The sequence below is a fragment of the Giraffa tippelskirchi genome, chromosome 1 (assembly GCF_054371585.1).
Source record: "Giraffa tippelskirchi isolate mGirTip1 chromosome 1, T2T-mGirTip1v1.2.pri, whole genome shotgun sequence".
Taxonomy (NCBI): domain Eukaryota; kingdom Metazoa; phylum Chordata; class Mammalia; order Artiodactyla; family Giraffidae; genus Giraffa; species Giraffa tippelskirchi.
Window position 1 is genome coordinate 208,908,372 of NC_137275.1, and position 24,259 is coordinate 208,932,630.

Sequence of the window (24,259 nt, forward strand, 5' to 3'; positions counted from 1 at the left end):
GTTCTGGTCTTTGCTCCGTCAGGCTGCAACATCAGATATCTGATTCTATGAAAGAAACAGCATTTCTGTTTCTTTCATAAGGAATCCCCCTTGGGACAGAGACAGCTCTGCGGACACGTGGCTTGACAAGCAGAGGAACTTTTGTGAAAAGGTGGATTGGGGCTCATAGCTTGGTGAGCAGAGCATGGGTTGTGTATCAGCTCCCCTCACCTCTCAGCAAGGCACTCTTATACAGACTACAACCCACATGCCTGCCTGTGCTGCCCTGAACCCCAGTTTTAACTAAGCAGTTGATTATCTAGTTGGAGACAAATTTCCCAGCCTCTGTTGTAGTTAGTTCCAACTAATGGGATGTATGCAGAAGTGGTGTCTAAAACAACTTCCAATCATCTCCTAAAGCAAAGTCCTCTGTCTGGGAAATGGCAGTGATGGACATACAGAGATAGAAGCCATGTTTTGAGGATGGCAGAGTTAGCCCATCAACTGGGGTTGGTGTGGTGGAGGTGGGCAAAGTCCTGGGCTGCTCACTTCAAGAATATGAATCAACAGAAATAAAATTCTGTCATGCTAAAGCCACCATGTGCTAGCATCTTTTTGTTATATCTAACCTATATGGGGCTTTGAGAACAGAATTAGATTTTTTTTTCTTTTTTTTAATGAGGAGTCTGATTTCCAGTGACACAAATGCTGCTGCTTTGGGTCCCAGGTGGAAAGGAATGATGAAGTGTGGACAGAAGCATGGGGCAGTGCTTTGGCACAAGTGGCAGTGCCCAGGAAGCCTGCAGAGGAGCAATGATGGAGACTGATGCATGATAAGAGATGGCAGATGCCCAAGAATCTCAGCAACGCAGAGGCTCTGCTCAACTGAATTGGCACACACAAGCTCTTCCCATGGACCCCTCATTACACTTGAGGGAGAGGCATGTTGCAGGTGGCTCAGCTCTGTGTGAGGAGATGATGGGGAGAACAAATTTTGTGTTGCTATTGTTACTCTGACCCCACCTATACTCAAGGTTCAATAAGAAAAATAGGGTCCAATTACACTGTTTATTTCAAATGGAGGTAATTTAATAAAGGATGCTAGTTCCAAACATGTTTGAAAAGTTCAGAAAGAAAAAAGGAAGATAGGTAATACAGAGATAAGGAATTACAGGAAGTTCCTAGGACTGTAAGAACCAGAGAAGATGTATTAACAAAACAAGGAGAGTGCTCACTAGTTGGGGTGGTGCTGCCCACCACGGACATTGCAACTGCTCCTCAGAGAGCATCCATAGCTTCCTGCTGCCCCAGGGGAAGGAGGGGGGAAAGGAGAGAAGAGAGAGAGGAGGGAAAGGAGAGAAGAGAGAGAGGAGGGAAAGAAGAGGGGGATTGGAAAGAGAGAGAGAGAAGGAAGGAGTGAGGAGGAGATAAGTCGGGGCCATAGAAACTAAAGTTGAAATGACATACTCCTAAAGGCAGTTCTCATGGAATGGTGGAGGAATTACATGGGAGAGGCTGGAGGCAGGGAAACCGCTACCTTGGAGGTTATGCTATCCACACAGTCTCTAGCACAGTGCTGGGCAGACAGTGAAACTCCAAATTTTATTAGGTGATCTGGAAAGGGAATACAAACCTTTCTGTTTCTTTGGCATCCAATATTAAGTTCTATTTCCCCTTTCAATTCACAGGTGTAAGTTCATGGCTCATAAACAATTTTTTTAAGCAGTTAATGATATTATTATATACTCTGACATGTACTCCCTTTGCTTCATATTTTACAAATTTTTCATGCATGAAGAAGTTTATTTCATTGCAAATTATGAAACACTGAATTAAACATAAGCTTGAGTGCCAAAGGAAGAATAGAAGTGTGTCAAAATTTCACCCACTCTCAGTTAAACTTAAATAAAATTTGCTGGCCTTCAGAGATGAACACTTAAGGTTTATCAGTGAATAATTCTAACAAGTGAGTGAATATATCGTCAAAGAAATATTCAAAGATGTACTAATATTTTGGTTATGACACTGACACCTATTTACTGCATTTTTCACATCATTATATTTATTACTCAAGTCGTCATTCTACCTCAGGTTTTGATGCTGGGATATACAAATCCACTCTTACTATGGACCCACACTCCCAACCCCTAGCTCATACAGGCGATGGAAGAGTCCCGCTTATGAGGATTGCAGTGACTGCTGACTATGTGTCAAGAGCAGGGCCACTAGATCCACTGACCCTATTACTGTCTCCTCATTCAAATGATGGAGCCTCATTTGTCACATCATTTCAAAGTGATGCCTCTTTATACCTGACTGGTTTTCCTTGGGTCAATATTACTGACAAATGACTATCTCCTTCAATACCAACTGGTGATAACTCTTGATGTACTTTAGCCTGCAAAAGATTAAACTTCCAGCGCACTTGCAAACCAAGAAGAGTCATGCTAAGGGGTAGTTCCAAGTTTCCTGAGTGTCTCCTACTATGCTACAGAGAAAATACAATGTGTAAAGTATATTAACTGTGTAAAGGAATAGCTTCATTTTTGAATGTCTGGCAGCAGGCTGAATATTTTACATACATTATTTCAGCTAATCCTTGCAATTATGCTGAAAGGTGTTTTCATGCCTATTTTAAAAATGAGGAGACAGAGATGTGGAAGTTGGGCTAAGATTTAAACTTAGTTCTGTCCAGTCCCAATGACTTTGCTGCTGAGTACCTGGCATAATTTTAGGCAGTATTTCTGCCTTATGAGGTTAGTCATATCCTTTGGAGAATAAAAGGAAGACCCACATGGCCATCTGCTTACTAATATCTTTCTCATCTGCCTCTCTATCCCCACAAACATTTGTGGGGAACACACCCATCTAAGCAAATGCACAATCAGCAAAGAATCAACCTCTACTAGCACAGATAAGTATGTTATCCATGATGTTTTCCACATTTATCTATGTGTTTGTGCCCTCCAGACCCTTGCCCTGCAAAACAGTCCCTTGACACCAGGCACCAGGTCAACCCTCCTTGGAAGAGGGATCAGGCAATTAGCTCCAAGATCACTGGACCACTTCTCTGTCCCAGATTTGTACCTCTCTTCTCCTTCCTCTATTTCTCTCAAGATTCTCAGCTTTCCTTCCTTTTTTTTTATTATGCTTCTGTGACCTGCTTTACCCTGCAGAGTGAGATTCAGTCTCCCAGGTTCCCCTGTTTCCATGCTACTCACAAACATAAACCAACAGATCTTTTTGTGCATGTTTTAGAGATTTTAACCATTATGAAAATACAGAGAATGATAAAAACAAACAAGGGGAAGATACAAAAGTTTAAAAAGCTTATTATTGCTCCTGATTGCACAATGTTGGGGAGCACACGCCTGGCCCACTCTGCCTGAACAGCTGATGACCATGCATTGCCAACATGAGAAAGTCAGAGGCTTGTACACTATGCCCCCCACCCACCTGATGCCATCTCCTGTGACTCCCACTTGCTTAGCTCATGCTCCAGCCACAGGGCAGTATGGCCCATGCCACTTTACGCTTACCTCCTCTGCACATGCTGTTGCCACTACTTCCTGACCCAGCCCATGTGAATGTCACTGCCCTTCAAAAATCAGCTCCTATTTCGCTTCCCCTGTGAAACCTTCCCCGATTCTCTGAGGCTTCATGAATGGCTCTTTCCACTGTTCTCTGCTCGACATTCTTCATGCCTGACTCTCACAAGCCCTTGTCTCACTGCATTACAATCCTGTTTATATGCCCATGTCTGCTACTTGAATGAGATGTCATTAATGGCAGGGACAATGCTTTATTTACCCATCAATCCCTTTGGCACCTCCTCAAGTAGGAGGTGGATCTTAGAAAGTAACCCTCATATATGTTGAATACACAAATGCATAAATGCACAGATAAATGAATCAATATGCTTGAGATGAGGGCAAATGATTATCATAACCGTGTGTCACACATCCCAAGTCCAGGAAGGTGAATGACAGTTTTAAAAACTCTCATATTATAATATCCCTATGTACATCATATTGCTACAGGAGCCTGGCATTTTAGACCAGTTTTTTCTACCTAAGGATGTGGAAGAATTGCTCTTCTCCATCAAAGAGAGGCAGTGTGTCAGTCTGATGTGGGCTCTGTAGCAGAGCAGTACCCTCTACGAAGTGAGTGCCTGTCAGTTTGTGACACGTTATGGCAGATGTCACAGCAAGCCTGCTCTATTTGGCACCGAGAGGAGTTAATGAAGGAGTCGGGGGGACTCTCAGATGATTCAGACAGCATGGCTGGGAGTTGAAGAAGCCTCTCTTGTGAGCATACGAAAAGCAGACCACTTCCAGCCTTAGAAAGCTAAAATTATCAGACAAGTATGCTGCCCCCATCTAGTGTAGCCACTATACTAGATGTAGCGGAGCCTCTTTCTCCCCATATTCTGAAGCAAGCAGTCAAAGTGTTCCTACAGGAATCATTCAGTATCAGGTCCATCAAAAAACAGATGACTCTCCTTACCTGTTTTTGGAGAGTGTGAGGATGGGATGGGATGGGATGGGAAGAAGAGATGGAGATGCCGGTCCTTTGAAGTCAGTTCTGTCTGAGAGAATTCTCTTTCCTTCTACTTCGCTCTCTTTGAATATGATATCTCATATCTGAAAAAAAGAGTTGTCCCATTGAATGGAGTTGAACATTTATACTTAATATCTGGTATTGCAGCTGACTGAGAAATGGCCTTTTTCTTAAGGAGATTATAGTCAGTGGAGAAATACACAATCAGTGATTATATTATTCTCATAAGTGTGATTTATGGAAAGGCTAAGATTAGGGTTTTATGAACTGTAAGAACATGCTGGTGGACTCCTAAGTTACATTCTGTGGTTAAGGTAAAGCATCCTGGGGTAGGCAAGACTTTCACTGAGTGATAAATATCATCAATGGTTAAACAGGTTGAAAAGAATAAAAGAGGTTTTTGGACCAAGTGAAAAATATATGTGAAGACACAGACAATATAATACTCGCTTTGGGAGTTGTTAATTTCCATGACTGGCACCCAGGTTGGAAAGTAAAGAGTGGGAAAAGACAATGCAGGAGAGTTAGGCTGGACACATCTTATAAAATAAGTGAATAACATAATTAATTTCAAAAAAGAAAATATATAGCAGCATTTATAATGTGATCTCTTTTATTTTGTAAAGATATCAAAATTTTAACACTATCACTGGAGTATGGGAACATGTGTTATTTGTATCATTGCTTCTCTGAATGTTTTATATTGCTTGAATCTTTTTAAATGATTAAGTGCTAATTTTATAATTTGAACTATTTTGCTTATGCTACAAAAATAAAAGGTGAATTAATCAAAAAGATTCTGGAAAATAAGTTCCAGTTCACAGGAACACCACCTCTATTTATGTCTTCACTTAAGGCATTTAACTTTGCCCTTCTATTATGAGCAGTGAATCACCCCATCTTGACATCAAGTCAGAAAGGAACTAAAGCAGCTGGTATGAGGGTCATTCACACCCTTTGCCAACAGTATGCTACTGGGTGAAAGCAAAGAGGACAGGTGACCCAGTCTAATCTTCATGTCAGCATGATAACTAGTCCTCTTGGTAAATGATGAAGTGGTATTTGCTAGGAGGAAGGCCCTTAACTATAGAATTGTTCTTAACAGGATGTGTCTGGTTATGCACTGCTCATAGAAACTAAATCCATAATCTAAGGATTTATGATTATGGTTCCTATTAAACGGCAGGGGCATTGAAAGAAGACCCTTGACTAATTCATGAAGAAAGTGGCTCTTCCCTCATAGCATTGATAGGCAGATTCTTTACTACTGAGCCACTGGGGAAGTCCTCCCTAAAAATGCTCATCAGCAAATGCTGGCTGAGTTTCCAGGCTTTCCTAGGAGATGTCCATGGTGCTGATAATTCAGACGTTAAGACATTGGCTGTCCTCTGATAAATAGTACTGTCCTCTGATAAATAAGTAATACAGTGTTACCAGTGCTAAGATATAGATATGGGTGTTATGCTAGTACATATAAGAGGTAGATACCCAGCTTGAAATTATGGAAACTTTCCTCGAGAGAGTGATGTCTGAGAGGAAACATAGGAGTCTGGCAAATGCTCATTTGGTGTCTAAGAGCTCTGAAAAGATTGATAGTAGAAAGGCATAGATTTATGACAAAGCATGCCATATGGAGAAAGCAAAAGTAGTCCAGAATGCTTCTAGCCTTGTTCATAAGGAGAAGGAGATCAGTGATGGACCAACTGGCCCCAACAACAGCATGCTGAACCAGAATCTGCATTTTAACAAGATTTTCTGATCCTCAGGCAAACCAAGTTTGAAAAGTATGGACTTAACTCAGTAAATTCTAGTTTTCCTAACTAAACAAATAAGATGCAATAGCAACCAAACAGACTTTTGTTAGATCAATTAATAAAGTGAAAGTGATACGAATTTGTATTATCCCTTGAGCCTACTGCGCAATGCAACAGAAGTGAAAGAAATCAAAAAGGGAAAAACGAATCAAATACAAATACTTCTTGCACCATTTCCTTCTTAAATTTTGAATGTTTACAAGGTGAAACTGTATTAAGAAATAGATCTTACACCATTTCTACTTTTGAGTGAAATCTATCAATACTCCCCAAGTAACCAGAATCAATTCTGTCAGCTTCTGTGAGAAGATATGTGGGCCATTTGAGATATCCCAGGGTGAAATCTGTTGTATGTACAACTAAACCTATAAAAAACAGGTGAAATGACAATTACTCATTAGATATATAAGACTGTTCCTTGCTGCCTTATGATTGATATTTCTGAACAGATATCAACACATTCATACACTCTTATGTGCATGCTTGCCCACCTTCTGGGCTAGAATTCATTATTCATCCATATCACAAATCTTATTTCTGAGCTGCTACTCTGTGCCTAGCACTGTGCTCTGCTAGCAGTACGCGCAGAGAAGGCAATGGCGACCCACTCCCGTACTCTTGCCTGGAAAATCCCATGGACGGAGGAGCCTGGTAGGCTGCAGTCCATGGGGTCGCGAACAGTCGGACACGACTGAGCGACTTCACTTTCACTTTTCACTTTCATGCATGGGAGAAGGAACTGGCAACCCACTCCAGTGTTCTTGCCTGGAGTATTCCAGGGATGGGGGAGCCTGGTGGGCTGCCATCTATGGGGTCGCACAGAGTCGGACACGACTGAAGCGACTTAGCAGCAGCAGCAGTAGGCAGTGTGACCACTTGTGGTCCTCAACACTGTGGAGCCTACAGTCTTCTTTTTCCCCAGAAGGTGACTCTACTCCTGCTCCCAGCATCCTTGCCGCCCAGTTGGAGTTCATCATTTAGTACTGCCCCTGACTTTTGTTCCCGTGCTTTTATGCTGTTAAGACCTGTAAGTAAACCTCACTAGTCAATATAATTTTGCTCCCCACAGGTTAAATCTTACGGTCCAACATTTTGAAGACCAATCCAGTATTCATTCATCTTCCATTTGTTGTTGAACACACTATTTGTTAATAAGAACTGCTCTAGAAGCATGGTTCAGACAGAAATAATGAATATTACAATTGTTAGTTAACAACAACCCTGCTATTATGACTTTGTTAAAGGTAAGTTCTTTGAAGAGTGCTGCACTTAAGGTCACCCTAATCACAACAGTATAAATACAGGTTTACTCAGTCATTGTATAAGAACTTCTCATTTGAAGCATTTGCAGCTTTCCTGGAATTCTATTTTGTTTATATCAGAATCTCCAAGTCCTTGATATTTTTCCTTTTCTACCTTGATTTCTTCATAAGATGGTATCCCACTGAGGTGCATCTGAATGTTCACTTGTCCTTTGAACTAAAAGTTTTTCCCAGATTTAAATAATTGGTGCTTTATATCTCTGTGGAATAGAGGACTAAAAGTTCTTTACGTCCTTGTTCTCAGTAATTATTCTAATATTCTGAGGAGAGACCAACTAGATCAAGTGCAAATATCAATTTTTTATTTTATTCTTAACATTGTTTTGTGAAAAAACCTTCTATTAGGAGGGAATTTCAATTCAGCTGGTCATATGGAAGCTAAAGACAGAAGCCTGAAAGATGAAGAGTCATGTGATCATCACAGATTCAGAGAGGAGAGAAAAAGGAAAGAAAGGTAGTTAGAAAATACTGACAAAAGTACATTGGAAAAAAGAGAAAGTAGCTTCTGGTTATTTCTCAGCAAGTCCAAAGAAGCACAGATAGAATATTCATGTGAAATAGAAAGCATAATATTAGAACTGGATTAGAACTGAATATTAGAACTGGATTCTATTAAAATACCACAATATGTTAGGTAGTTTAACATAACTACTTTTAACAAAACATAAATAACATAACATTTAATTTTATCTTCCAAACATAATGTCATATGGCTAGGAGAAAGATTAAGGGAATATCCCACAATATTACGTATGTAATTAACTTGGGGAGATGGGGTTACTAGGTGTATTTACTTTGCTTTTTATAATTTTCTGTATTGTCTGCAATATGTTTGATCTGTTCTAATAAAAAAAATCAATACTCATTTTAAAATGAATGCCCCTTTCTCTCTCTGCCTTCAGAAGTCACTCTCCAGTTTTGAGTAGGTCTAAATTCACCACAACAAGAAAATTTTATAGTTTCAAGTGAGGTTGTAACTGAGATCATGCCTTCCATTACCCAGAGGGATGGGATGGGGAGGGAGATGCGAGGGGGGTTCTGGAAGGGGAAAACATGTACACCCATGGTGGATTCATGTCAATGTATGGCAAAACAAATACAATATTGTAAAGTTAAAAAATAGATAAACAAACTAATTTAAAAAAATGTTTCTCCTTAAAAAGGAGATGTTTGAGCTGGACAATGTATTTGTAAGCTATTCTCAAAGGCTGGGCACCTTGGAGTCCCCTCCCATTTTTAATAGCAAGATAATACATTCACTTTTTCACAGCACATTCTTAGCAGAGTTTATTGGCTTTGTATCCGCCAAAATCCACTCCTAGTGAACAGAAAAAACTGTACACAAATAAAAGTGATAGCAATGATGCAGGTAAGTAAATCCATCCCCCACTCCATCACTACCACTATGGGCGAGAGGATGACTCTGCAGCCAATAGAAAAGCAAAAGTATAGCTAAGAATGGGACTGCCCTATGAGCTCAGACAGACTCTGCCTGCACTGCAGGAGACCAGGGTTCGATCCCTGGGTCTGGAAGATCCCCTGGAGGAGGGAATGGAAACCCACTCTGGTATTCTTGGCTAGAGAATTCCATGGATAGACCATGGGGTTGCTAAGAGTCAGACACAATGGAGTGACTAACACACACAGAGCTAAGAACAAAACTCAAGAGCAAGGGTCTCAGCAAATGTAGTCCAGGGTGTTGTAGAATCTGACCCTTGAATCTCTTCCTGTTAAGACATGCATACTCAAACATCTGGAGGTAGGCACATTCACCTGGATTAGTTGCCTGCCAGATTCCACCTGAAGGATCCTATTGATTTTTTAGCACATGATCAAGAGAACCCCTTCTCGATCACTTTCTCTGACAGTGCAGTCAGTTACCCTCTGTTCTGCACTTCTGTGCCTTTCCATGCTTCTGCTATTTATTTCGCATACAGAGTAGTCATTTCTCTTTTTTCTAGTTATTTGGCAGTTTTATTCCTTCTATAATTGTTTTATATGTATATGTGCTATGCTTAGTTGCTCAGTCATGTCCAACTCTTTGCAACCCCATGGGCTGTAGCCCCCCAGGCTACTTTGTCCATGGGGATTCTCCAAGTAAGAATACTAGAGTGAGTTGCCATGCTCTCCTCCAGGAGATCTTCCCAACCCAGGGACTGAACCTAGGTCTCCCACATTGCAGGCAGATTCTTTACCGTCTGAACCACCAGGGAAGCCCATCCTATCCCAGCCTATCCCCTTCTCCAGGGGAACTTCCTGACCCAGGAATCAAACCAGGGTCTCCTTCATTGCACGTGGATTCTTTACCAGCTGAGCTACTTGGGAAGCCCCTTTATATGTATATAATTATACATATTTGTACACATTACATATAATTCTAGTAATATAATTGTTATATATAACAATAATATTATATTATTTTTAACTGTGTTCCCTACTAGATCATGAACTCCATGAAGGCAAGGATTTTATCTCCAACATTTACCACAGGGGCTGGAATTGATACTTCTCTTAATATTTTTGAATGAATGGATAACTGGTTAAAATGAAAGAAGGCAAAAGAAGTGTAACTGGCTATCAGGGTGGATGCTGTGACATAATACAATTGATTTCTGTGCCTTGTGTGTGGCTTGAGATTTTTATACTGCAACTATAGTGAAAAAGAACTTCTGACTAAAAGTTTACATGTGGCCTTAAATTCGAGGTATTTCCCAGATGAGTCTCCAGGTCACAGTTTCTTTATTTATAAAGTCAGTAGGCAAGACTAGAAATTCTCTCAATTCCTTCTTCTCTTTTAGTGTTGAGGATATTTTCACCACACATTATCATCAAATTTGTTAGCAATTTTGTTGATAGTTCCATGCATTTCAATCCAGTTCTATTTAGTTTCCTACTATGTGCTAGAATCTTGCTGAGCTACATAGCTTCTGACATCTGATTTAAAAACAGTTTAATATTCACATAGTATTAGTTGCTCAGTCATGTTCAACTTTGGAGAAGGCAATGGCACCCCACTCCAGTACTCTTGCCTGGAAAATCCCATGGACAGAGGAGCCTGGTAGGCTACAGTCCATGGGGTCGCTAAGAGTCGGACACGACTGAGCGACTTCACTTTCACTTTTCCCTTTCATGCACTGGAGAAGGAAATGGCAACCCACTCCAGTATTCTTGCCTGGAGAATCCCAGTGACGGAGGAGCGTGGTGGGCTGCCGTCTGTGGGGTCGCACAGAGTCGGACACAACTGAAGGACTTAGCAGCAGCAGCATGTTCAACTTATAGAGTATAAACCACCAGGCTCCTCTGTCCATGGAATTTTCCAGGCAGGAATACTGGAGTGGATTGCCATTCCCTTCTCTAGGGGATCTTCCCAACCCAGGGACCAAACCAGGGTCTCCTGCACTGCAGGCAGATTATTTACCATCTGAGCCATCAAGGAAGCCCAGTATAAGATAGTTCATATTCTAATGGTGAGCTTATAAGATAAAATTTTTAATATTATATCCTGATTTTTTAATTTAACCTGGAAAAGTTAGATAAGAGTAATCATTTCTTTATACTGCCACCTCCCTATTTTGCTGCAAGCTCTCTCCACACAGGAAAAATACATTTCCTGTATCTCTAGCCTCAGGGACCAGCACTGGGACTGCCATCTAATGATGATTAGGACACATTCATTTCATTGAGCCTGAAAACCCTGAGTACCACTTATGGCTCCCAGTCTTCCAGGCCACTGCTGTTGCATTTAATGGATAGATTTCAAACCTCAAAATCTGGTTCTGGAGTCTTTATTTTAACCACTGAACTAGCCTGCCTCAAGATTTCCCCTGTTTAGGAAAGATGAGTAAAAGAATAAAATATAATCTTAAAACCATATAGCCAAGACTCTTCAGGATATGTTGTCTTGATGTCTATTTCAAGGGACATATCCATTTCATGCTGATGTTGATGTCATTGGATTACTAATACTGATGTTTCCCTCTCCAACCTTAACCATTTCTCACCTTCCTATAGACCCCTCCCAGGTCGGTCTGTGAGGCCCCTGACTCGCAATCTAACAACATTGATTTTTTTAGCATGCAATATAACTGTAATAGCCCAGCCATTGTAACCTTCATACCCTGTGTTCTAAGAACAGAGCAGTAAAGGGCTGATTCTCCAGGATTTTCTCCATGATGGTGACCCACTCAGGACTGTCCCACACAGTCTGCTCTCACTCACGCTCTAGCCATGTCAACTCAGAAGAATTTTGACTTCAAGCTTAAGGTAGCACATAGATTTACTTTCTTTCCAAAATTCTATTAAAATGTTAGTGAGTAAAGAATAAACTATATACAGCCCCAGCCTGGTGTTAGTGATGACAGATATTGATGACACATGCGGATATTTTTTTATAATTTGTTAAGCAGCATGGATTGCTTGATAAATCAGAACAAAGAGAGAAAGTATTCCAACAACACAAATAAAGAAAACCTGCAGTTGAAGTGAAAGTTGAGGACATAGAACTCAAGTGAGCCGTGATGCAGATGTCCGAACAATTAGGGAACTGTTGTCCCAATAGCCAGGTGAACTGTCTTACTCCTCCATCTCTCACACACATACACACACACACACACACACACACGTTGGGAATCAGGCTGAAGTCATGATCTTCTGTTTTTAGCAAACAAAGGCAGAAACTAGAATCTCTAATAAAGGTGTTCCTGACCCAGAGCTGAACCTTCTGTGAGTGTTCCTTCTATGTTCTCCCATTGCCACAGATTAGGACAGGCCGGCAAACTCTGTCCATGGACAAAGAGCAGCCTCACCTGGGAATATCTGCATCTTCTGTCCCTGCTGTTTGATACATTCTTTACCTAATATTCACATGACTTTGTTCTTTGTTCTTTAGTCCTTTGTTCTGACTGTGGTCTTATTGTAAATGTCTCTATGACCAATCTGTGTAAAATAGCTACATGCTTTGCTCCATTCATGGCATCCTCTACTCTCTTACTCTTGTTTATTTTCACTGCCTGACATATTTTTATGAGTTTACCTGCTGTCTCCCCCTACTGAAATATAAATTTCATGAGTTCACGGACTTGGTTTTGTTCACTGCTGATTTCCCAGTGTTTATGACTTTATCTGGCATTAGGAGGTGTTCAACAAATATTTAATGAATGTATAAAGAAACTAATTCAGGAATATGACAAGAAAACTCAAGATGCTAGTTAGCTTTTCAGCAGGTAAAGAAAGCAAGAGGCCTAAATTAGTGGAGGTATTCACAAGATCCTGAGAATACTGTCTCCATGAAAAGTGGATTCCATTAAACATGTAACATAAAAAAAGCAGTTGGAAGCTTTTGAAGGCATACAGTTCTTCCGCACCCCAGGTAAAGCAAAACATTTAGAATCTCCTGAAATAACTAGAGAAATATATGCAAGAACATCAGACTCCAAATAAAATGTATCACAATTTTGAGCAATAAAGAGAAATGAAAGAGTCTCTCTTTGATTTTCATGCTTAGCTAATTCAGTCTCCAGTGGCACTATTTAATGTCATCCAACTGTTGACTCTCTTACTTTCTCCTGACTCTGTAACCCAGACCCCCAGGGCAAGAAGGACTTTCTGTACAGTAGCTGAGTAGATTGTTTCACTCTCAGCCCAAACTAGAGAGCCCCTAGTGGAGAAAAGGAAAAATTTTTGTCTTAGTCTATGGCTTCTTCGGGTGTTAGTTCTAGAAGATCTTGTAGGTCTTCATAGAACTGTTCAACTTCACCTTTGTCAGCATTACTGGTAGGGAATACACTTGGATTACTGTGATTGAATGGTTTGCTTGGAAACGAACAGAGATAATTTTGTCATTTTTGAGATTGCATCCAAGTACTGCATTTTGGACTCTTTTGTTGACTATCATGGCTACTCCATTTCTTCTAAGGGATTCTTGCCCACAGTAGTAGATATAATGGTCGTCTGAGTTAAATTCACCCATTTCAGTCGATTTTAGTTCTGTGATTTCTAAAACGTCGACGTTCACTTTTGCCATCTCCTGTTTGACCACTTCCAATTTACCATGATTCATGGACCTAACATTCCAGGTTCCTATGCAATATTGCTCTTTACAGCATCAGACTTGACTTTCATCACCAGTCACATCCACAGCTGGGTATTGTTTTTGCTTTGGCTCTGTCTCTTCACTCTTCCTGGAGTTAGTTCTCCACTGATCTCCAGTACCATATTGGGCACCTACTGACCTGGGGAGCTCATCTTTCAGTGTCCTATCTTTTTGCCTTTTCATACTATTCACAGGGTTCTCAAGGCAGGAATACTGAAGGGGTTTTCCATGCCCTTCTCCAGTGGACCATGTTTTGTCAGAACTCACCACCATGACCCAGCCGCATTGGGTGGCCCCAAATGGCATGGCTTAGTTTCATTGAGTTAGACAAGGCTGTGGTCCATGTGATCAGATTTGTTAGTTTTCTGTGTTTGTGGTTTTCATTCTGTCTACCCTCTGATGGAGAAGGATAATAGGCTTATTATCCATTCAGGTATGACCTAGATCAAATCCCTTATGAGTATACAGTGGAAGTGACAAATAGACTTAACGGACTAGATCTGATAGACAGAGTGCCTGATGAACTATGGACAGAGGTTCGTGACATTGTACAAGAGACAGGGATGAAGACAATCCCCATGGAAAAGAAATGCAAAAAAGCAAAACGGCTGTCTGAGGAGGCCTTACAGATAGCGGGGAAGAGAAGAGAAGCGAAAAGCAAAGGAGAAAAGGAAAGATATTTCCATCTGAATGCAGAGTTCTAAAGAATAGCAAGGAGAGATAAGAAAGACTTCCTCAGTGATCAATGCAAAGAAATAGAGGAAAACAACAGATTGGGAAAGACTAGAGATCTCTTCAAGAAAATTAGAGATACCAATAGAACATTTCATGCAAAGATAGGCTCGATAAAGGACAGAAATGGTAGGGACCTAACAGAAGCAGAAGATATTAAGAAGAGGTGGCAAGAATACACAGAAGAACTATACAAAAAAGATCTTCATGACCCAGATAATCACAATGGTGTGATCACTCACCTAGAAAGCATCACTACGAACAAAGATAGTGGAGGTGACGGAATACCAGCTGAGCTATTTCAAATCCTCAAAGATGATGCTGTGAAAGTGCTGCACTCGATATGCCAGCAAATCTGGAAAACTCAGCAGTGGCCACAGGACTGGAAAAGGTCAGTTTTCGTTCCAATCCCAAAGAAAGGCAATGCCAAAGAATGATCAAACTACCGCACAATTGCACTCATCTCACATGCTAGTAAAGTAATGCTCAAAATTCTCCAAGCCAGGCTTCAGCAATATGTGAACCGTGAAATTCCAGAGGTTCAAGCTGGTTTTAGAAAAGGCAGAGGTACCAGAGATCAAATCGCCAACATCCGCTGGATCATTGAAAAAGCAAAAGAGTTCCAGAAAAACATCTATTTCTGCTTTATTGACTATGCCAAAGCCTTTGACTGTGTGGATCACAATAAACTGTGGAAAATTCTGAAAGAGATGGGAAAACCAGACCATCTGATCTGTCTCTTGAGAAACCTGTATGCAGGTCAGGAAGCAACAGTTAGAACTGGACACGGAACAACAGACTGGTTCCAAATAGGAAAAGGAGTACGTCAAGGCTGTATATTGTCACCCTGCTTATTTAACTTATATGCAGAGTACATCATGAGAAATGCTGGGCCGGAAGAAACACAAGCTGGAATCAAGATTGCCGGGAGAAATATCAATAACCTCGGATATGCGGATGACACCACCCTTATGGCAGAAAGTGAAGAAGAACTAAACAGCCTCTTGATGAAAGTGAAAGAGGAGAGAGAAAATGTTGGCTTAAAGCTCAACATTCAGAAAACTAAGATCATGGCATCTGGTCCCATCACTTCATGGCAAATAGATGGGGAAACAGTGGAAACAGTGTCAGACTTTATTTTGGGGGGCTCCAAAATCACTGCTGATGGTGAGTGCAGCCATGAAATTAAAAGACGCTTACTCCTTGGAAGGAAGGTTATGGCCAACCTAGATAGTATATTTAAAAGCAGAGACATTACTTTGCCAACAAAAGTCCGTCTAGTCAAGGCTATGGTTTTTCCAATGGTCATGTATGGATGTGAGAGTTGGATGGTGAAGAAAGCTGAGCGCCGAAGAATTGATGCTTTTGAACTTTGGTGTTGGAGAAGACTCTTGAGAGTCCCTTGGACTGCAAGGAGATCCAATCAATCCATCCGAAAAGAGATCAATCCTGGGTGTTCATTGGAAGGACGGATGTTGAAGCTGAAACTCCAATACTTTAGCTACCTCATGCGAAGAGATGACTCATTGGAAAAGACCCTGATGCTGGGTAGGATTGGGGGCAGGAGGAGAAGGGGACGACAGAGGATGAGATGGTTGGATGGCATCACCGACTCGATGGACATGGGTTTGGGTAGACTCCGGGAGTTGGTGATGGACAGAGAGGCCTGGCGTGCTGCGATTCATGGGGTCGCAAAGAGTCGTCCACGACTGAGCTACTAAACTGAACTGAACTGAATAGGCTTATGGAAACTCTCTGATAGGAGAGACTGACTGAGGGGGAAACTGGGTCTTGTTTTAAAGGGTGGGGCCTTGCTCAGTAAATCTTTAATCCAATTTTCTGTTGAACAGAGGGGCTGTGTTCCCTTCCTTGTATTTGACCTGAGGCCAAACTATGGTGGAGGTAATGAAGATAATGGCAACCTCCTTCAAAAGATCCCATGCAAAAGGTCCCACTGCTATCCTCAGTGCCTCCAACCCTGCAGCAGGCCACTGTCGACCCACACCTCTGCCGGAGACTCCTGGACGCTCATAGGCAAGTCTGGGTCACTTTATTATGGAGTCACTGCTTCTTTCTCCTGGGTCCTGGTGCACACAAGCTTCTGTTTGTGCCTTCCAGGAGTCTAGGTCCCAGTCCTATGTAAGTACTGGAAGCTCTACGTTGGGGTTAATGGCAACCTCTTCTAAGAGGGCTTATGCCATACCCAGATCTACTGCCCCCAGAACCCCTGTCCTTGCAGCAGTCCACTGCTGACCTGTACCTCCTCAGGAGATACCCCAACACAGTTCTGTCTCAGTCTCTGTGGGGTCTCTGGGTCCTGGTGCGCACAAAGTATCCTTTTCATTATAGGGGACTAGAAAGCAAAAGTAGGAAGTCAAGAAAACCTAGTTCATGTAGATGTATGGCAAAAACCACTAGAATATTGTAAAGTAATTAGCCTCCAATTAAAATAAATAATTTCTAAAAAAATTAAAAAGAAGAAATACCTAGTTAGTATCAGGCAAATTTGGCATTGGAGTGCAGAATGAAGCAAGGCAAAAGCTAATAGAGTTTTGCCAAGAGAACACACTGGTCATAGTAAACATCTTCTTCCAACAACACAAGAGAAGACTCTACACATGAACATCACCAGATAGTCAATACTGAAATCAGATTGATTACATTTTTTGCAGCCAAAGATGGAGATGCTCTATACAGTCAGCAAAAACAAGACTGGAGCTGACTGTAGGTCAGATTGTGAACTCCTTATTGCCAAATTCAGACTTAAAATGAAGAAAGTAGGGAAAACCACTAGATCTTTCAGGTATGACCTAAATCAAATCCCTATGATTATACAATGGAAGTGAGAAATACATTCAAGGGATTCGATCTGATAGACAGAGTGTCTGAAGAATTACAGACGGAGGTTCATGATACTGTATAGGAGGCAGGGATCAAGATCATCCCCAAGAAAAAGAAATGCAAAAAGGAAAAATGGCTGTCTGAGGAGGCCTTACAAATAGCTGTGAAAAGAAGAGAAGTGAAAGGCAAAGGAAAACAGGAAACATATACCCATTTGAATGCAGAGGAGAGATAAGAAAGCCTTCCTCAGTGATCAATGCAAAGAAATAGAGGAAAGCAAGAGAATGGGAAAGATTAGAGATCTCTTCAAGAAAATTAGAGATATCAAGCGAACTTTTCATGGAAAGATGGGCACAATAAAGGACAGAAATGGTAGGGACCTAACAGAAGCAGAAGATATTAAGAAGAGGTGGCAAGAATACACAGAAGAACTATACAAAAAAGATCATCATGATCCAGATAATCACGATGGTGTGATCACTCACCTAGAGCCAGACATCCTGGAATGTGAAGTCAAGTGGGCTTTAGGAAGCATCACTATGAACAAAGCTAGGAGAGGTAATGGAATTCCAGCTGAGGTATTTCAAATCCTAAAAGATGATGCTGTGAAAGTGCTGCACTCGATATGCCAGCAAATTTGGAAAATTCAGCCATTTCTACAGGACTGGAAAAGTTGTTTTCATTCCACTTACAAAGAAAGGCAATGACAAAGAGAGCTTAAACTACCACACAATTGCGCTCATCTCACACGCTAGCAAAGTAATGCTCAAAATTCTGCAAGCCAGACTTCAAGAGTATGTGATCTGTGAACTTCCAGATATTCAGGCTGGATTTAGAAAAGACAGAGGAAACAGAGATCAAATTGCTAACATCCACTGGATCATCGTGCAAGCAAGAAGGTTCCAGATAAACATCTTCTTTTTCTTTATTGTCTACGCCAAAGCCTTTGACTGTGTGGATCACAACAAATTGTGGAAAATTCTTCAAGAGATGGGAATACCAGACCACCTGACCTGCCTTCTGAGAAATCTGTATGCAGGTCAAGAAATAACAGTTAGAACTGTACATGTAACAACAGACTGATTCCAAATCTGGAAAGGAGTACATCAAGGCTGTACATTGTCACCCTGCTTATTTAACTTATATGCAGAGTATATCATGAGAAATGCTGGACTGGATGCAGCATGAGCTGGAATCAAGATTGCTGGGACAAATATCAATAACCTCAGATATGAAGATGACACGACCCTTATGGCAGAAAGTGAAGAAGAACCGAAGAGTCTCTTGATGAAAGTGAAAGAGGAGAGTGAGAAAGTTGGATTAAAACTCAACATTCAGAAAACTAAGATCATGGCATCTGGTCCCATCACTTCATGGCAAATAGACAGGGAAACAGTGGCAACAGTAACAAGCTTTTTTTTTTTTTGAGCTCCAAAATCACTGCAGATGGTGATTGCAGCCATGAAATTAAAATATGCCTGCTTCTTGGAAGAAAAGTATGACCAACCAAGACAGCATATTTAAAAGCAGAGACATCACTTTGCCAACAAAGGTCCATCTAGTCAAAGCTATGATTTTTCCAGTAGTCATGTATGCATGTGATAATTGGACTATAAATAGAGCTGAAAGCTGAAGAATTGATGCTTTTGAACTGTGGTATTGGAGAAGACTCTTCAGAGTCCCTTGGACAGCAAAGAGATCCAACCAGTCCATCCTAAAGGAAATCAGTCCTGAATATTCATTGGAAGGACTGATGCTGAAGCTGAAACTCCAATACTTTGGCCACCTGATGTGAAAAACTGACATATTTGAAAAGACCCTGATGCCGGGAGTGATTGAAGGCTGGAGGAAAAGGGAATGACAGGGACTGAGATGGTTGGATGGCATCACCAACTTAATGGACATGAGTTTGAGTAAACTCTGGGAGTTAGTGATGGAGGGGAAGAATCGTGTGCTGTAGTCCCTGGGGTTGCAAAGAGTCGGACACAACCCAGCGACTGAAGTGAAGGCTTCTTTAAGAACGGTACTGCCAGTACATAGTCATCAGCCTCATGCGGCTTTTAGCTTTAAATGGAATTAAAATTAATAGAGCTAAGTATTCCTTTTCTAGTTGCACTGGTCACATTTCAAGTGCTCTACAGCACAGGTAACTAATGACTACTTCTGAATGAATGACTGAATGAAACTGAGCAGAGAAGAAATAAAAATTTTTAATCATCATAGAAACTTCTACTGTTCCAACAAGTGATGATGACCAGCAGGGGAAATGAGTCAGAAGAGAGGTAATTTTGCATCTCAGTATTTACACGTACTTGGAGAAGCAACAGGTCTGCAGTGGCCAATAAATTCTCAGGTAGGAAGGCATGGTTTTACATGTTTGTAAAAAACCAAAAACTTCTCTCCCCTTTGTTTCACACAACTCAAATTTCTGGTTGCTTCCTTTGTGGGGTCATTAAATGTGGTTATGAAATAACTTTCTCTGTCCTCTTTTTGGTGGTAACTCTTAACAATGCTAAGACTGCCATTTGTTCTTCCAATTGTTTTGCAAAACACCATGCTCCCATGATCAAAACTATGCAAAAGTTAACACTCATTTTCTGTTATCTGTTGCTCCTGCCTCCTTGTATTTTCTTTTAGAATTTTGGAAGAGTCATGTTCTCCTTCAGAGTGATAGGCTTAATTATTTCTAAAATACAATTGGAAATTGAAAATTCTAGCTTATTTGATTATCTATTTAATTTCCATCAAGATTATTTTTCTTTCTCTATGGGAAAGTACAATATTTGATTCTATATTGAGTAACATCTGCATTATCATAATTTCGTAAGTGCAGCTTATTGATTTGTTAAAAAGTCAAGCCATAGAAGCAGCATTAAAAATGATTATAATTACAAAAGGGAATGTAAAGTCAGGTTAGTAGCTTGAAATTGGTCACAGGAATAAGTAAATGCTACAAGATCAAACCAGTCAATTCTAAAGGAAATCAACCCTCAGCATTCATTGAAAGGACTGATGCTGAAGCTCCAATACTTTGGCCACCTGATACAAAGAACTGACTCACTGGAAAAGATTCTGATTCTGAAAAGTTTGAAGGCTAGAGAAAAAGAGGGGGACAGAGAATGAGATGGTTGGGTGGCGTCACTGACTCAATGGACATGTGAAAGTGAAAGTGAAGTCGCTCAGTTATGTCTGACTCTTTGCAACCCCATGGACTTTAGCCTACCAGGCTCCTCCATCCGTCCATGGGATTTTAAAGGTAAGAATACTGGAGTGAGTTGCCATTTCCTTCTCCTGGGGGATCTCCCCGACCCAGGGATCGAACCTGGGTCTCCCACATTGTAGGCAGATGCTTTTACCGTCTGAGCCACCGGGGAAGTCCATGACTTTGAGAATATTCCAGGAGATAGTGAAGGACAGGGAAGCCTTATCATGCTGCAGTTCATGGGGTCGCAAACAGTCAAACACGACTTAGCACTGGACAACAACAACAAATCAGACTCCCTTCCCCCACCAATGACTTTACCTATAAACCACTAGGTAGGAGGTTCAGGAAATTCATAATTTCATTATTTAAATGGTAGGTGTTAAGGAGCAATATACATGATGACAAAAGTATAAATTTATATGTAAATCTCTATATCTGTATATATTACTTAGAAATACAGATGAAACCAGTAGAAGAACTAAATAACAATACAAATAAAATTAGTAGGGAAGAACTAGTATAAGTTTCTTACATTTTGTAGGTAAAGTTTATAGTTATTATTTAAAATTAATATATTGAGAAAAATAGATTTCAGTATATTGTTTAGAACAATTGTGCCAACCAAAGGTTTGGTGAGAGGAGGATAGAAAAAAGATTTTCATTTAATACTGCTTCATACTGTTTGAACTTTTACTATTACCTATGTTACTTTAAAACAATGTAAAATTTCCAAAATAGAACTCATACTAACTGCCATATTGACTTTATTTCTCCACACCTTCCACATTAATAAATTACTCGTTGTTGGACTAAAACTGTTATAGGAAAATAAAGAAAAGAAAAACATTTATTAGGCACATACCATGTGCTCCATGGTAAGCATTTCTACATTAATCCATTCCTAATCTGTTAAATTCCTCTAATGTCCCTGTGAAATGGATATGCATAGGCATGCTCTTAGAATTTAGCAACCTGAAGCAAGAAGGGGTATGTCTGAGGGAGAAAGTTTGATACAATCCCTACAATGTTGGGGATACCCACTGCCATCTGTGTATAAAACTAACTTTGTTAGTGATATCAGGATTGACGCTCTATTTCTTATCATATATCCCTTCCTTTTTATGAAAGAATAAAGACTGTGAAATGGGATAGAAGGGGAAATATATTATTTTTTGATCTTGCTCACTTGGCCACAGGTGGGCCAGCAGATTGACCTGTCCATCCAAACTGAGTAATTCCTCCCTCTTTCACTTTTTGTTTATGACTTTATTTCTTCATCCTTGGCAAGAGCAGACAGTAAATCATGGCATTTCTTGGCTGAAAGGCAGAGTGAAACAGCTGTGACCCTTGAGATATTGTTTACTTTACTGTCTCCCGACACACACTCAGTCACTTTTGTTGGACATGCTTGATGGCTTTCATTCACACAGTTGGCTGTTCCGTCTGCTCCACCAATTGATGAAGAGACAGAGAGTGGCTGCTTTAAGCTACTTTTGTTAGTTCATTCATTAGACATTTGTGAACATCTACTACCTGCCAGATACTGAAATAAGTACAAATAGGAACAAATCAGGTACCCTACCCTTAAGGAGCTAGTAAGGGATGATGTACCTATGAATATTAATCATTACACAATGAACATAAGTACGTACCAGAAGAGGTCTGAATAAAGTAACATGGCAACAACAGGAAACAGAAAGACTTATTCTGCAGAGATGGTGGAGAAAGGCAAGATAAAGGATGGTTTACAAAGTGATATTTAAATTATGCCCTTGTGGTAGGCAACAACCAGGGTTATAGAAGGCTTCATGACACAGGAAGAAATAACCCCCAGAAACCAGCAACTGTGGCATAGTTACAGGCCATAAAAAGGTCGTAGGTTGAGGAGGTATAGTGATGCACCAATCAGATCACTCCTTTAAGACCAAAACTTTCAACCCCGGCTGCCAGCTATGTTACCTGCTGAAAGCTCAAAGTTGAGTTTTTCCCCTATAAATCACCTTCCTCCAAAGGGGTCCCAATGTCTCCATTATCAGAGGCAGACTGATTCATCAATTCAAGCATGAAAAAACTTAACTGCATTACTCCTGATGGAGGGTAATCCTGGTGGGTAATCTGACTTCCAGAGCTCCCATATGGTAGGCTGAAAAATAGCCCCCCAGAGATATCAAGTCCTAATCCCTAGAACCTATAAATATTGTTTTATATGAGAACCAGATCTTTATAGATGTGATTAACTTAGGGTTTAATGATTGAGAGGTGACTTTGCATTATCAGGGTGGGCCCTAAATGGAATCATGTGAGGAGAAGGTAATGTGAAGACCGAGGCAGAAACTGGAGTGATGTGGTTATAAGCCAGGAAGAGGCAAGGGGTGGATTTTCCCCTGGAGTGTCCAGGAGGAGGGTGGTCCTGCAGACACTCTGGTTTTGGCTCAGTGATACTGATTTAAGGCCTCTGGCTTCTAGAAAGTGAGAGAAAATAAGTGTATTATTTTAAGCCACCCATTTTATAGTAGTTTGTTACAGCAGCCACAGGAAAATGATACAGCACAGCACCAGCTGAGGCCTTTGCTGCAACTACATCTCTATTTAACTCCTTCCTCTGCCCAACCCTGTGAAACAAATTAAACCAAGACTAAGCAGCTACTCTCTTAGGCCCTTCAGTTTGGACCAGCATTTTGTGGTCTGACCTTGCTCAGTACTATAAATAAAAGTTTGTCTGGAAGAGAGGCATGGGTCAGGTAGGGAACAACATATGAAATGTGTGAGAGAACCCAGTGGATTTGGAGAAATTCTGGGGCAGTTAGAGCATATATGTATGCAAGCCTCACATCCTGAAACTTCCCTTAGGGTCTTATTATGTTCTAATCTCCTACTTTGTTTCTGGCTTCTACCAAGCCCAGCTCTAACGCTGGCTCTGACACGGGGCCCATTTCATGTAAGGCTTTGCATTTTATGCTCAGCTGTTTGGACATCATCACCAAAGCAGTGGGTGATACTGAAGGACCATGCTACTGAAGGAGTAGCATGATCAGATTTGTATATTTTAAGATCAGCTGGCTACAGTGTATAAATAGGAGCAAAGGAAAGAAAAGCAGAGTAACAAGGGTAGGAAGAGTAATAAGAGTAAGAGGAGCAGAGGGTAAAAAGGTTTCATGAACTTGGTAAGCTGTTTCCTGGACTTTGAAGAGAACTACTTTAGAAAGCAGCTATGTTCTGTTAGTGCTATCTCGAACCCCAAAACCTAAGTGTTCAGGGGCTAACAACTAGAGAAGGTGCCATTAATTCTGAGGACAATGTGTCCTTGATCGTGGCTGGCAGAAAGCGGTAGGAACCTGGATCATATTGCCTGGGTTTGAGTCCCAGCTCTGCCGCTTACTCACAATATATATTTAAGCAAGTTTTATTAACTGTGTCTGCATTTCCTCATCTACACTAATGAGTCCTCTCTCATGGAGTTGAGGATTAAGTGCATTAATATATGTAAAGCACTCAGAAGAATGCCTGGCACATAGTGAATGCTTAATAACATTAGTTATTATCAGCCCAGCAGTTTCCTCAAATGTTTTATAGTCAGGAGAGCTGCTTTTCATTTATCAGAGCCCTGGGATCTCAAGAAATAGTAAAGAGAAAGGAATGTATTTATTAAAGGTACTGAATATAATTGGAAAAGATATACTGCTACTAGGAACTTCACCCTCTGCCCAGTCCCCAG

The 24,259-nt window shown here is 40.7% G+C and overlaps 1 long non-coding RNA gene across 1 annotated transcript in view; it reads right to left on the minus strand.

Annotated features, from left to right (window-relative positions):
- Nucleotides 1-591: 591 nt before the first annotated feature.
- Nucleotides 592-24,259, minus strand: part of LOC145519876 (uncharacterized) — a 71,549-nt gene continuing 47,881 nt past the window's right edge. Inside the window, exon 2 of the long non-coding RNA XR_014063992.1 lies at nucleotides 592-4,622. This is a non-coding gene — a long non-coding RNA (uncharacterized LOC145519876). The remainder of the gene's footprint in view (nucleotides 4,623-24,259) is intronic.